At 47.6% G+C, this 16,004-nt stretch overlaps 1 non-coding gene across 1 annotated transcript; it reads right to left on the bottom strand.

The window, feature by feature from the left end:
- Positions 1-4,515: 4,515 nt before the first annotated feature.
- Positions 4,516-4,587, bottom strand: trnav-cac (transfer RNA valine (anticodon CAC)). Its single transcript has one exon. It is a non-coding gene; the product is annotated as a tRNA-Val (tRNA).
- Positions 4,588-16,004: the final 11,417 nt, after the last annotated feature.

The raw sequence follows: 16,004 nt of genomic DNA, 5'->3' as shown, positions 1-16,004 counted from the left end.
TGGGGCAACTTTTTAACAAATTTAACAGCACCGGTTATCCCTACCTTGCACACAAAATACAATCAGTGGTGAAGATAAAATCCCACCTTGCGTATTTTCATATTCAACGCAGTAGGATTTCAAATAAAGTGAAAGAATTTTACACTGAAAAGATTTGGATGTATTACTTGCATTTGTGTCTTTAAGTAAACTTTGTGACGTCTGACTCCCGTTCATGCCACTGCTGAATAAGAAAGGAGGGTTTGACGTTGACCAGACTGCACTGCCCCTGATATGTGTGAGCTCATCCTTTATATTCATTGATTTCTCGCCCTTTGATGGGCTGCAGTGTAGCGGATATCACGTTGGTCTCACACGCGAAAGGTCCTTGAAGTGAAATAAAAAGCAATTATGGAAGAAGGAAGCACTTTTTCCAGGAGAATAAATAGAAAATAACAACAGCAAATGCTGGAAATCTCAGCAGTTCAGGCAGCATTTGCAGGGAGACTGAACTCGCCTCCGATTGTTCATCCACAGCAAGTTTAAACATAATGTTTCTACCCAAGATCGAACAAGGGACCTTTTGCGTGTAAAGCAAACGTGACAACCACTACACTACAGAAACCTCTGGCACAACCGCCCCAACAGATGGTAGCTGACCAGTGAGCTCCCTCTGTGCTGATCGGGAATGTGTTGGCTCACCTTAAACAACTTCTGTCCCACACTGAACGTTCTCAATCCTTCTCCTCCGCTGCCATTTACAGAAATGTTACCAATCACCCAGCCACCGTGTTCACTTCCACATCCTCACAGTGGGCCGCAGAGTCTCCTACCATCTCCCCGCGATCACCGAACTCATCCAGTTTACAAAATTAAACCCCGAACACGTGCCCGGCAAAGGTCAGGAGAAGCCAGATAGTCTGTAAGCTGGGTCTATCACAGAAAGTATTTGTATTCATGGTGATTAAAGCAATTATTAATCGTCTCACAAACCTCAATTATTTTTATGCGATGAATTGATCGAGGATTGAAACCAGTTTCGTGCGTCGGGTCTTAATCTCTTGACCACCAGGGAACAGTTACGACACATGTCGCTATATTTATATTTATTTATATATGAACCTGAATGTCAGTGGCTAGCTACCTAGACCTCGTGGTGCCCACAGTAATGTGTCTAACTTTGAGTGAGAGAAATTGTTCCACAGTGACACCTGTCATGTGTTCTACATGGTTACTGCTTGTCCTATTACAAGGTGTGCACCAGAGGGCATTGCAGTGGGAGACTTGTAGCTTCCCTTTACAGGTGTGCCTGGCCTAGTGTCAAAGGCAGGCCACCAGGTGTAATCCTCATTCTGTGGTTATCAATAAAGGACTAAGATCACTACAGTTCAAGCACGACACATTGTCTCGTGGAGTCATCATCAGAGCATCTGAAGGTATAACAATTGGCGACGAGATTACGGAACTTCACAAGAAAATGGCTAACCTTGGTACGTTGCAGCAGTTCGCTGATGATGGTGATTGGGAAGTCTTTGTTTGAGGGGCTCGACCATTTCTTCACAGCAACCGACCTGGCAAGTGACAACCCGGCCACACTGGCTGATAAGTGCAGAGCTATCCTGCTAACCAGTTGTGGGCCCGCCGTCTATAGCCTCGTCAGGGACTTGCTGGCACCAGCGAAGACAACGACCAAGGCATACGAGGAGCTTGTAACACTGATCCAAGAACAACTCAAGCCCAAAGAGAGCATCCTCGCAGCCAGACAGCGGTTTTATAACCACCGCCGGCCCGAAGGCCAGGATATCACGAAATATGTTGCAGACCTCAGGAGGCTGGCGGCACCGTGGGATTTTGGTGACCACCTCACCGAAGCACTGCAGGATATCTTTGTCATCGGAATCGGCAACGGGGGCTTTCTTCATAGGCTACTGTCAGCGGATACCACAGTCACACTGCAGAAGGCCATCTCCATGAGCCAAGCATTCATGACCTCGACCTGTGGCTCTAGGTGGATGACTCATCCTCAGGACTCAAACCCGGCAAGTACTGTGCACAGAGTGGTGCCTTTTAGAGGCTGGACTGCAGAACGTGAATCTTCTCAGGTGAGAGAGAACAGGCCCCCGAGTCCCTTAACTCAAAGTCCATGGTCTTATCAGCCATGATCTTATTGAATGGCAGAGCAGGATCGATGGGCCGAATGGATGACTCCTGTTCCTATTTCATATGTTCTTATATTAATCATTTAAGGAGCTTGAATCATTGATGAAGCTTTCACCATTATCTGACTTTACACACTCTGTATTTCGGAAACTGGTTTAAAATGTTCACTGCTCATGCGACAAGGAACCTGGGGGGAATTGTGTTCAATTTATTTCACAGCCAAAGTATTCTCCAAAATAATGTTTCTACAAGTGTTCAAACCGGGGACCTTTCACGTGCGGTTCTCCACAGTGGTGGAGGTTGTGCTTGAGTTTAAAATGGTGCATTCGATCCACGATGAAAATGCATCTACAACTACAAGGAACATTTGGCCCATGAATGGGCCCGCATAGTCTACGTGCACCCGCGACCAAGGTTTGGTAGGCCAGGGGCTCAGTGGAGCGTCCCTAGGGGCATTGCTGAGTTGGGCACAAATAGTGCACCTTCGAACACAGACCTCCAAGTCCGCGTCAATACCAGGCCACCAGACGTGGGATCTGGCTATGGCCCTCATGAGAATGATCCCCGGGTGCTCGCAGTGGAGCTCCCGGACAAATGCCTCTCTGCCTCGCAGAGGCATGACGACTCGGCTGCCCCACATCAGGCCGTCTGCTTGTAGTGATAGCTCATGCATGCTCCTGTGAAAGGGTTTTAAATCCTCGGGGCAGGCATCACGAGGCTCTGCCCAGTCACCGGTTAGGACACATCTTTTTCCTAAGGATAACGTCGGGTCGCTGGCCGTCCAGGCTCTGATTTGGTGAGCTGTTATGGGCGAACCTGTGACTCAAAGGCATTGATTGCCATGACTATCTCACAGTCCTGTTCGTCAGACCCTTCCGTGGTCGCCAGGGCTAGCCTGCTGAGCGCTTCGGTACATTTTTCTGTAGCGGGTCTGTGCCTTATGGTATAGTCGTAGGACGCCAACATGAGTGACCACCGTTGAATTCGCGCCGAGGCGTTGCCGTTTCTTGCCTTACAGAAACTTCTGGTACAACAGCCCCAACAGAGGAGAGCTGACCAGTGAGCTCCCTCTGTGCTGATCGGGAATGTGTTGGCTCACCTTAAACAAATTCTGTCCCATACTGAGGGCCCAAGCTTCGGGTGGAGTTGCTCCAAGTTTTTTTGAGCAACTAGTTTAATTTGGAGAATGTTAGAAATTGCAATTCTCGGATATTAGTTTGCTCCAGTTCTACTGAGTTAGTTGAGGTTGGCTTCCGGTATGGTATTTTTTTTTCAAAAGGGGGTGTGTCCAGCCACTCAGGCCTGTTTTGCAAGTTTCGGCAGTGAAAACTTACGACAAGCTAACTTAGGCTGGAGTAAGTGCCCACTTTTGTAAGTTCAGAACAACCTTACCTAGAGGTAAGCTCAGTGCAGGCACAGCCAGAGAGGGGGTGGGATTAAACACAAAAAGGACTGAAGCATTAAACACATCACTTAAAATGTCCAAAAACCTCTTTTGATGATATCTTGCCTTATATCTGCTGAATGAGGATAGTTGCTTCTCTTTTGATAAATGAACAAGTGTAGCCTCCCGGCTGAGGCAGGCACTTTCCGGCTGCTTTCAGATGAGCTGTGAGAGATTATTAAAGGGACCGAGGGTCCTGTAGCCCCCCACACCAGGATATCCTCTCCCCTGGGGTTTTCCTCAGCCTGTGCTCGGTGTCCGGGGTGCTTTGGCCCGGGTCCGAGGTAGCTTGCATCCCAGAGATTGACAATAACCCTCTGAGCTCTGGAACTGGGAAGAGCGAATAACTAATGAGTTTTTTGTGGGTTTCAAATGCGGCTTAGATCTGCTGGTATTAACCGAGGCAGGGGCTTTGAGACATTGCATTGTGTTCAGGTTTAATCACAGCAATATCCGCAGTCAGGAGCTGAAAAGGACGAAGAGCTGAAAAAACACAAGGAAAAAGCTAAGAAGTGTCAGCAATTCTGGTAAACTCTTCAATGTGTTTCCTGCTCGTTTAGTGGTGCGGCGCCCACAGAGGGAGCCCGGTTCAGAAAGTAACTCTTTCATTCAAAATCTTTAATATAATGACATGCAACGAATTGAATTGTGTGTCGGGGGATGGTGGTGGGTGAAGTTTATTTGTTTTTTTTTCCCGTTAATTAACCGACAGCGTTGTTTTGTAGAATTGTTACTGAGGGTCAGTGGAAACTTCAATAACTGAACTTTAATCATTCAAGGATTTTGAATCATTGATGAAGTTTTCTCCCATATCTGACTTTACACACTCTGCATTGAGGAGACTGGTTTAAAATGTTCAGTGCTCATGCGACAAGGAACCTGGGGCGACTTTTGTTTAATTTATTTCACAGCAAAAAAAGTCTTCAAAATAATGTTTCTACCCGGGATCGAACCGGGACCTTTCGCGTGTGAGGCGACCATGATAACCGCTACACTACAGAAATGTTGTGGCTAAAATAATCTCAGGAATATAACCAGAGCTTTAACCTACACAGCTGGTCGGTTCATCAGGAGCTGGTTTTCCGAGAACAGAATGACGGTGCTCTATTTCGGAAGGCTGTGAGTGTGGCAGGAATTGATCTAGTGTTTCCCAGACTTTACACACAGGAACAGGAGGTGGCCATTTAGCAGCGAGTGGTTAGGATCTGGAATGCACGGCTTGAAAGGGCGGTGGAGGCAGACTCAATCGTTTCTTTCAGACGGGAGTTTGATAAGTGTCTGAAGGAAATACAATTGCAGGGCTACGGGGGAAGGGCGGGGGAGGAGGACTCGCTGAGAGTCGGCACGAGCTCGATGGGCCGAATGACCTTCCGTGCTGTAAACATTCCATGATTCGATAAGTTAGTGGCACATTTCATAGTTTGGGTGGGAGCACACTATTGCAAAGGGACATGGATTGAGTCGGCAAAACTAGAGGCATCTGATTCAGGAGATACGCGGGGCGCGGAAATTCTGGAGTTTAATGACTTTGAAAGGAACATTTTTGTTTTGTGCCTTTTCGTTCATTGAAATGTTTGTGAAAGGTATTTTTTCCACAAAGGGATGCAGCATTTAACCTTCTGCCTTAACACTTCTTTCTGGGTGTCAGCTCACATTTTGTTTTGATGTTATTCTTCCAGAATTGCTATTTTCTTTGGCGTTTATCAATAACCAGACCCTTGCTCTAAAGTCAGTCTCACTGTTTCCCCAGTCTCCTATTGATGTTACCAGCAATGAACATGTTGACCCAGACACCGAAAGCACAGTGTGTAAAATGGTTTATGGTTTCAGAGTTCACTTGCAGAGCACAGAAGAAATGATTCAATTATGGAGTTCCTTCAGTTAGCATTTCTTTAATTGTGCAAAAGAAAATTGTGGATTAATTAATGATGATTTTCCATGAAAGCAACATTAAATTAAAAGAAATGCAATCGCTCAACATGGGGCTCAAACCCACGACCCTGTAATTAAGATTTTCATGTTCTAACGACTGAGCACGCCGGGATTCTGGCTAACGCTGGATTTTATCGCTCATTGCATTCAGGCGCCTGTTGGCCACCCGCAGCCTGGATACACTAACGTCCTAACAGCTCATTGAATGTCGGAGTGGGACCGTGCTGTGCTTCAGAAGACACGTCGAAAAAGCAAAGTCACTGATTCCGTCCCATGTGCTCCACCGATCAAGAATAGCAACACACTAAAAATGCTTCAATAATGGTTACACCTGAGCTCCACATTTGTCAAGCAGTTGGCTCGTTGGTCTTGGAGTATGATTCTCACTTTGGGGTTGTTACTTGAAATTTGCGAGAGACACCGGACGAGCCCTCAGTTTACCCACGAATTTTGAAATTGCATCGAACTTTTGCAAAGAAGGACTTGCATTTCTGCAACACCTTTCAGGAACTCATGACGCCCCTAAGCGCTTTGCAGCCGTTGAGTTCTGTTTGGAGTGTTGTAGTGTGGGGAAAGATGTGCCCAAATCACCCCACACGATCCGCAACTCTTTGGGAAGGAGTTCGGTGCAAAGAATCAGGTATCTCAGGGATTTGGACTTTCTATGAATGCTTGTACCTGCATTCAAGCTTGAAGCAGCAAGTGGGCTTCCATCTCACGGGAGAGTGTCTAGCGGTTAGTGAGTAGGTGACCAGGTTGATGTGCGCCGCTTTCAATCTTTGAAATTTCATCAAACAAAGAAACGGTGAATCCAACTGTCCCTGTAAGCGACAGATTGAAGGGATTGGTGCTCCAAACAGAGCTTGAACACGCGCAGTGCAGTAATAGGGTCCGCAACATTAAATGTCAGAGTTATTAAGCAGACAATAATTAAACATACACTTAACAACAGTACTTACACCCATACCTTGCAAATGTTAGCCGAAGAACTCAAACACGTTACAGTTCCCAGCTCGGTGTACAAATTGATCAAACATTAATCGGATTCTAAACTATCTGTTCCAAATGCCACATTTTATATCTTTTCCTTTCCTCTGCTACGTGACAATTGAAAATTTTAATGGTATTACCTCAGACAACTGACGAACTTCTGATGGAAGGTCATTAACCTGAAATGTTAATTCTATTTCTCTCTCCACAGATGCTGCATGACCTGCTCAGTGATTCCAGCATTTACTCTTTTTATTCACCAAACTTATAATCAGAGTATCACTTCCCTTGTCATCTAACTAGACTCCTTCCTGATATGTAGGTTGTCCTTCAAACAGGCTCCTTTCGCACGATTCAGGCATTCATTGGAATTATAACTTCTTAACGATAACAATTATGTGATGTATGTAACTCTGTAATACTTGCCGCCAGAGGGCGCGACTGTTGGATTCCTAATGGTCACCTGCCCACACAGGGCCAGTATTAAAGGTAGGCTGTCATGTTTTTCAGGCAATCTGGAGTTGTAATAAAGAAGACTAAGGTAACACTAAGTTTAGCTCACTGTACTCAGCCTCGGGGAGTTCTTCTATACACAATTGGCGACGAGTAACAGAATACGAACTTTCACACAACCATGGCTGCCGTTGGAATATTAGAGAGATCTGTAGAGGGTGATGATTGGGAAGCCTTCGTCGAGCAGCTCGCCCAGTACTTTGTGGGCAAAGAGCTGGAAGGAGACACTAATGTGGCCAGGAACAGGGCGGTTCTCCTCACCGTCTGTGGGCCTAAAATATACAGCCTCATCCAGAATCTGCTCACACCGACAAAACCAACGGAGAAGGAATATTCAGAGTTGTGCACACTGGTTTGGGACTACCCCAAGCCGAAGGAGAGTATCCTCATGGCCAGATATCGTTTTTACACACACCATCTCTCCGGGGACCAGGACCAGGCGGATTATGTCACCCTCCTGAGACACCTCGCGGGACCTTGCGATTTTGGAGCTGCGTTGGGCAAATGCTGTGGGACCTTGACGTGCTGGGCATCAGCCACGAGGTCATTCTTCGAAAGCTGCTGGCTGCTGAAACCCGAGACCTGAGCAGCGACATCGCGATCGCCCAGGCATGCAAGGCCACGGACGAAAATACCAAAAAGATGTCTTCTCAACATCGAAGCTCACCGACAAGTACTGAGCATAAAGTGACGTCGCTAGCAAGCCGAACTGCATATGGCAGGGGCTATTCGTCTGTGTCTGCAAGACCTGTGATGACTCAGAGTGCGCCATCGGGGATGAATGTGAATCTATTAGCAACGTGTTGGTGCTGCGGGGGTAATCCTCGGGCCCATCCATGTCGATTCAAGCACTACGTGTGCAAAGGCTGCACAACGATGGGGTACCTCCAATGCCTGTGCAAAGGTGCTGTGACATACCACATGGCAGAGGATGATCGATCCGCCATGGATCACGCAGCACAGGCAACTCAACCCGAGGAACAAGGACTCCCAGGTGCCGGTGGGGATGTTGCATTTTATCAGGGAGGCTTTCAGTGTGTGCCCGAAACTTTTCCTCTGCCTGTAAAATCCTGAACCTTGCAGTACAGACTTACACGAGGCACATGCTGAAGTCAAGGTCATTCTGGACCTGCACCTTTATTTCACAGCTCTCAAGTGCCACACTTGCCTGAGATCTGCCTTTATATACCTGTGTGGAACAGATATGCAGTGTCTCCTGCAAGTGCACCCCTAGTGGTAAAGTACGCTTGTGGTTACAGGTCATATCTAGTTACATTCATGTATAGCATGGCAAGGTACAGTTATATACAGTTGTGTGAGATACATGACATAAACCTCCAACAAGGTCTTATTGTCTTCAAAGGTTCAGTCTCTCAGTTGGTCGATGCTCTCACGTGGAGCGTCTTAGTTGTGGTTCAGTTGTTTGCCTTGGTGCCTGTTTTTCGTTCGGTGTGATTGCTGCTATCTCGCCTGGGATGTCTGTTGAGACTGTCCTTTTCTCAGGTTGTTTCCTCTGTCTGTCCACCAGGTGTGGTGTGAGTTCTACATTGTAGTCTGCCGCTGGTTCTGCAGTGTTATCAGTGAATCTACTTTTTACTTGGTCTACATGCATCCGGCAGGTTTGGCCATTGTCCATTTGTACCACAGTAGCCTGTTTCCTTCTTATCTGTTACTGTCCCTGCAAACATTTGGGACCCCGGCCATAGTTTAGCACAAACACTTTGTCCTCTATTTCATTCCACCTCTCCCTCGAATTTTTGTCATGGTACTAAGTTAGCTTCCGGCGCTTTGCCTCAACAATTTCATGCATGTCTGGGAGGATTAAAGGGAGTCTCGTCTATCAGGTTCGTTTCATCAATTGTTGCGCGGGGGAACCCCAGTCAACGAATGCGGACAAGGTCTGTATGTCAGCAGTAGTCGCGACAGGCGGCTCTGCAGCGTGGGACCTTGGCTTTTTAGCATACCTTGTATCACGATTTGCACTGCTCGCTCCACCTGGCCATTGGAGGCCGCTTTGAATGGTGCCGTCTTAACGTGATTTATGCCGTGGTCAACTATGAAATCTTGAAATTCTGCGCTGGTGAAGCACGGACAATTATCATGAGCAATATGTCAGGGATTCCGTGCGTTGCAAAATTGGTTCTAAGGCTCTCCACAGTGGTGGAGGTGGTGCTCGAGTTTAAAATGGTGCACTCGATCCACTTTAAAAATGTATCGCCGACTACGAGGAAGATTTTGCCCATGAATGCGCCCGCATAGTCTACATGCACCCGCGACCACGGTTTGGTGTGCCAGGGCCAGGGGCTTAGGGGGCCCTCCCTGGGGGTATTACTGCTTTGGGCACAAATGGTGCAACGCCGGACGCCGGATGTTGAAACTTGCTGTTAATACTTGTGCAGTGGTTATCACGTTTGCTTTACACGCAAAAGGTCCCTGGTTCAATCCCGAACAAAAACATTATGTTTAAACTTTCTGTGGATGAACAATCGGAGGCGAGTTTAGTCTCCCCGCAAATGCTGCCTGACCTGCTGAGATTTCCAGCATTTGCTGTTTTTATTTGCTATTTATTCTCCTGGCAAAAGGTTTCCCTTATTCCTTAATTGCTCTTTATTTCACTTCAATAAATGGATAACTTTGACTCAGAGAAAACGGATCCACCGGGGACCTTTTGCGTGTGACGCCAACGTGATATCCGCTACACTGCAGCCCATCAAAGAGCGAGAACAGCTGAATATAAAGGATGAGCTGACAAATATCAGGGGCAGTGCAGTCTGGTCAATGTCAAACCCTCCTTTCTTATTCAGCAGTGGCATGAACGGGAGTCAGACGTCACAAGGTTTAATTAAAGTGACAAATACAAGTAACACTTGCAAAATTCTTTCACTTTATTTGAAATCCTATTGCGTTGAATCTGCAAATCCGCACGGTGGGATATTATCTTCACTACTGATTGTATTGTGTGTGCACGATAGGAATAACCGGTGCTGTTACATTTGATAAAAGTTGCCCCAGATCCCTGAAGACTTTGAACCAGGCAGCTAAAATACAGTTAGTAAAATGGGATATGGTTTTCGAGTTAAGATGCAAAGCACAGGACAAATTATTGAAGTATGGACTGTCCCTGAGTTAGCATTTGTTTGATTGTGCAACAGAAGGTGAGGGGTTAATTAGTGATGGTTTCCCGTGAAAGCAAGAGAAACGTTTAAGAAGAAATCATGTGGTGCCTGTCAGGTGAGCGCTGCTTGTGATACCTGGTGGGAATGGGCGGGGATTTTAAAGCCCCATCTATTGCAGAACCTTCATATAGACTAACATCTCCAACTCACTGTGTAGGTTTCATGGTACAACGGTAGTGTGTCTGACTCCCGATCAGAGGGTTGTATGTTCAAATCACTTCGGGGTTACTGTTCTGTTGGATATTTTTCTTCCAGAATTATTATTTCCTTTGCTGTTTTGCAAAAACCAGACACTTGCTCCAAGGTCTGTCCCACTGTTTCCCCGGTGTCAGGCAGAGGTACGCCTGCTGCCCTCATTTATTTCATGTGACAGGACACAAAAGTTCAAAATCAACCTGCAGGTGGCCACATGCAACACTGAATACTCAGACTGGCCGAGCGGTCCAAGATGCTGTGTTCAGGTCACTATTTCCTCTGGAGATGTGGCTTTATGTCCCATTTCTTGTATTTAATCATTAAGCGGAACCCAATTGTTTTGTCACCCCAACTCCTTAAAAGTACGATTCAGCAGTCCACCTGCTCGCTTAACATTTCCGTCTGACCTGTTGCTGAAGTTTGTTCATTCTTTTGTAGAGTGGCAATCATATATTTTGCCCTGAGCATGTGAGGAACTTTTATCCCGATCTCATTGGGTTTAATTTTGGTAATCTGGTGCTGAAAGTGGAGATGTTTCCGCAGTGTAACGGTTAACACGTTCGCCTCACACTGCGAAAGCACCTCGGGGGGAAACATTTTCTGGAGCTTTCTCATGCATGTTCAGAGGAGAGATTGTTCTCCTGTGAAAGGTCACGAGATCAGAAGAACGTGAGACTTCGGAACAGGAGTCAGTCATTCGTGCCATTTTCAAGTTTTCAAGATCTTTCCGCCCGGTTTCAGACCGGGGACCTTTCGTGTGTGAGGCGAATGTGATAACGACTACACTACGGAAACACTGTGATAGAATCTATCTTAGGATAAAACAACAGCTCTAAACCTACACAGATAGCCGAGATTTCAGGAACTTGCTTTCAGATAATAGAATGAGGGTGCTATATTTAAGAAGGCTGTAAGTGTGGCCTTCGACAGCGTGGATCATTTTCCACATCTCAGGAACCTACTATCAGCAAGGGCAGACATCGATGACGAGGTCCAACACCGCCTCCAGTGTGCCAGCACATCATTCGATCACCTGAGGAAGAGAGTGTTTGAAGACCAGGACCTCAAATCTGGCACCAGGCTTATGGTCTGCAGGGCGGTGGTGAAACCTGCTCCGCGGTATGGCTCCGAGACATGGACTATACACAGCAGACATCTCAAATCACTGGAGAAATACCACCAGGGCTGTCTCCGCAAGATCCTGCAAATCCCCTGGGTGGACAGACGCGCCAACAGCAGTGTTCTCGCTCAGGCCAGCATCCCCAGCATTGAAGCACTGACCACACTCGACCAGCTCCGCTGGGCGGGCCACGTTGTCCACATGCCCGACACGAGACTCACTAAGCAAGCGCTCTACACAGAACTCCGACACGGTAAGCGAGCCCCAGGTGAGCAGTGTCATTTATTTCACACTACTGTATATAACTGTATCTTACCATGCTATACATGACTGTAAATAGATATGTGCTGTAACCACAAGCATACTTTACCACCAGGGGTGCACTTGCAGGAGACACTGCATACCTGTTCCACACAGGCATATAAAGGCATGTCTCAGGCAAGTGTGGCACTCAAGAGCTGTGAAATAAAGGTGCAGGTCCAGAGTGACCTTGACTTCAGCATGTGCCTCGTGTAAGTCTGTACTGCAGGGTGAGGACTTTACAGTGGCGACGAGTTATGGGATCACGGAATCCATAGAATAGCTACCAACGGCTCAGATGAGAAATATAATGGCGGAAACAATTTAGAGGACTTTATAGAAAGGCTCCAGCAAAGCTTTGTAAACAAAGACTGGTTGGGCGACAATAAGGCAGACAAGAGAAGAGCCCATCTCTTGACCAGCTGTGTCTCGAAAACATACGCCTTACGAAGGACCTGCTGGCACCCGAGAAACCAGCAAGCAAGTCGTTTGAGGAGTGGAGCACACTGGTGAGAGACCACCTGAAGCCAGCGAGCAGCCGACACATGGCCAGACACAGGTTCTACAACTACAGACGCTGTGTGGGCCAGAGCACACCAGACTTCGTGGCGGAACTTCGGACGTTGGCGAGTTTATGTGAGTTCTCCAATGAACTAAGGAGAGAAGTACTGCGAGACTTTTTTATTGAAGGAATAGGCCACGCAGGCATATTCCGAAAGCTTATAGAGACCAAGAACTTGACCCTAAAGGCAGCAGCACTGATCGCACAGACATTCTTGGAAGGAGAAGAAGAAATAAGGTTGATCTACACTGCGGGTACGACAATTAACGAAACATAGGAACAAGGGGTTCACAGCGTGAAACAAGCCGCTGACCCCACACACAGCAAAGGCAGGAGAGCAGACCTTCAACAGCAGGCAGTGGCGCCAGAAGCCATCAAGGGCCACATGGACGTCCTTTCACACCTCTTCAACCCACAATGCGAGCAATCAACTACAGACTGAGAGAAGCTCAAGAGAGATCAGCCAGACGCAGCTCATCCATCGGAAACAATGGAAACGGTCTGAGTTAGAGATGTGGGGGAAGGCTCTCAACAAGGGGGTGTCGATTTCAGCATGCTGTTTGCAGAAACTGCAACTATACAGGACATCTGGCTCACGTGCAAAAAAACAGCAGCTCGGCTGGTATACGAATCAGAAGGGTCGGAAAGCGGACCAGAAGAAGGTGGGGACAGTGCCCGGGACACCGAGGTACAGCGGGTCAACACGATCAATGTCCACTGTTCTTACAACAAGACGCCTCCAATAATGATGAGGGTCCTAGTCAACGGGAAACCCGTCAACATGGAACTGGACACGGGAGCAAGTCAATCCCTCATGAGCATCCAACAATTTGAACAGCTGTGGCCGCACAAAAGCGACAGACCAAAACTCACAAGTGTCGACACCAAACTAAGGACCTATACCAAAGAAATCGTCCCAGTCCTTGGCAGCGCCATGCTCTCTATCACACACAAAGGGACAGTTAACCGATTTCCGTGTGGAATGTCCCTGGAGATCTCCCAGCATTGTTGGGAAGAAGCTGTCTGGCAAATCTAAAATGGAAATGGGATGATGTGCACAGCATTCCGTCAGAGGAACAGACCTCCTGCTCAACAGTTCCAAATCGTTTTGAACATCTCTTTCAGCCTTCAAAGGGGCGAATGTTAAAATCTGCGACACACAGGATGCCAGACCGGTCCATCACAAGGCTAGAGCTGTGACTTATGTGATGAGGGAAAAGATTGAACACGAACTGGATCGGCTTCTTCGGGAAGGCATTATCTCACCCGTGGAATTTAGCGACTGGGCAAGTCCCATCGTCCCCGTCATGAAGCCTGATGGATCCGTACGAATCTGTGGGGATTATAAGTCTACCATAAACAGAGTCTCCCGACAGGACCAGAAACCGCTGCCCAGAGTGGAGGATCTATTTGCCACATTGGCTGGAGGAAAACTTTTCTTGAAACTAGATCTCACTTCTGCGTATATGACGCAAGAACTGACCAAAGAGACTAAGCTGCTCACCAGCATCAACACACATCGAAGCCTTTTCACCTACAATCGATGCCCATTCGGCATCAGGTCGGCAGCTGCTATATTCCAGCGCAACATGGAGAGTCTGCTCATGTCCATCCCGGGGAAGGTTCTATTTCAAGACGACATATTTATCACGGGCAGGGACACCGACTCTCTTCTCTGCAATTTGGAGGAAGTACTAAGTCGATTGTTTCGGATAGTCCTAAGAGTTAAGAAATCCAAGTGTCTGTTTCTCGCGCCCGAGGTTGAATTTTTGGGCAGAAGGATTGCCGCTGATGGAATCCGCCCAACAGAATCCAAAACAGAAGCAATTCGCCTGGCACCCAGGCCCCGGAATTCTCAGAACTGTGCGCCATTCTCGGGCTACTCAATTACTTTGGGAAATTTATGCAGAACTTAACCACGCTGCTGGAGCCTCTCCATGTGCTACTCAGGAAGGGGTGCGATTAGTTTTGGGGGCACACCCAGGAATGCACCTTCAAAAAGGCATGCAACCTTCTATTTTCCAACAGTATTTTGGTTTTCTTTGATCCAGGTAAAAAGCTAGTTCTCACATGTGATGCGTCAGTGTATGGGGTCGGGTGCGTTTGATAACATGTCAATGATGCGCGTAAATTACAACCCATAGTTTATGCCTCCAGTTCACTTTCGCGGGCAGAGCGCGGGTACTGTATGGTTGAGAAGGAGGCGCTGGTGTGCGTGTACGGTGTCAAAAAGATGCACCAATACATTTTCAGGGCCAGTTTCGCGTGAGAAACTGACCACAAACCCCTCATACCCCTGCTATCCGAGTGCAAGGCAATAAACGCCAATGCCTCGGCGCGCATTCAGCGGTGGGCACTCATGCTAGCGTCTTACGACTATACAATAAGTCACAGACCAGGCACAGACAACTGCGCCAACACACTTAGCAGGCTATCTCTGGCGACCACGGAAGGATCCGACGAAAAGGACTGTGAGATGGTGATGGAAATCAATGCCTTTGAATCCACAGGTTCACCTATGACGGCTCACCAAATCAGAGCTTGGACGAGCAGCGACCCCACGTTATCCTTAGTCAAAAGATGTGTTTTAACTGGTGACTGGGCAGAGGCTCGTGATGCCTGCTCCGAGGAGATCAAACCTTTCCATAGGCGGATGCATGAACTATCACTACAGGCAGACTGCCTGATGTGGGGCAGCCGAGTATTTCTGCCCTTGCAAGGTAGAGAGGCGTTTGTCCGGCACCGTTCAAGCCGGCCTCCAATAGACAGGCGGAGCGAGCAGTGCAAATCGTGAAACAAGGGATGCTAAAAATCCAAGGTCCCATGCAGCAGAGCCGCCTGTCGCGACTGCTGCTGACATACAGACCTCGTCCGCATTCGTTGACTGGGGTTCCCCCGCGCAACTATTGATGAAACGAACCTTAAAGACGAGACTCCCTTTAATCCTCCCAGACATGCATGAAATTGTTGAGACAAAGCGCCGGAAGCTAACTGAGTACCATGACCGAAATTCGAGGGGGAGGTGGAATGAGATAGTGGACAAAGCGTTAGTGCTAAACAATGGCAGGGTTCCCAAATGGTTTGCAGGGACAGTAATAGATAAGGAAGGAACAGGCCACTCTGGTACAAATAGACAATGGCCAAGCCTGCCAGAAGCATGTGAGACTGAACCTATAAAGAAAATAAGACCTTGGGGGAGGGCTATGTCATGTATCTCACACTACTGTATATAAGTGTACCTTACCATGCTATACATGACTGTAACTAGATATGACCTGTAACCACAAGCGTACTTTACCACCAGGGGTGCACTTGCAGGAGACACTTCATATCTGTTCCACACAGGTATATAAAGGCAGGTCTCAGGCAAGTGTGGCACTTGAGAGCTGTGAAATAAAGGTGCAGGTCCAGAGTGACCTTGATTTCAGCATGTGCCTCGTGTAAGTCTGTACTGCAAGGGTCAGTATTTTACTGGCAGAGGAAACGTTTCGGGCACACCCTCAAAGCCTCCCTGATAAAATGCAACATTCCCACCGGCACCTGGGAGTCCTTGTTCCTCGGGTTGAGTTGCCTGTGCTGCATGATCCATGCCGGATCGATCATCCTCTGCCACGTTGTATGTCACAGCACGTT

The sequence above is a fragment of the Pristiophorus japonicus genome, unplaced genomic scaffold (genome assembly GCF_044704955.1).
Source record: "Pristiophorus japonicus isolate sPriJap1 unplaced genomic scaffold, sPriJap1.hap1 HAP1_SCAFFOLD_29, whole genome shotgun sequence".
Classification (NCBI taxonomy): domain Eukaryota; kingdom Metazoa; phylum Chordata; class Chondrichthyes; family Pristiophoridae; genus Pristiophorus; species Pristiophorus japonicus.
Note: the sequence above shows the minus strand (reverse complement) of the source record. Positions and strands in the feature narration are given on the sequence as shown.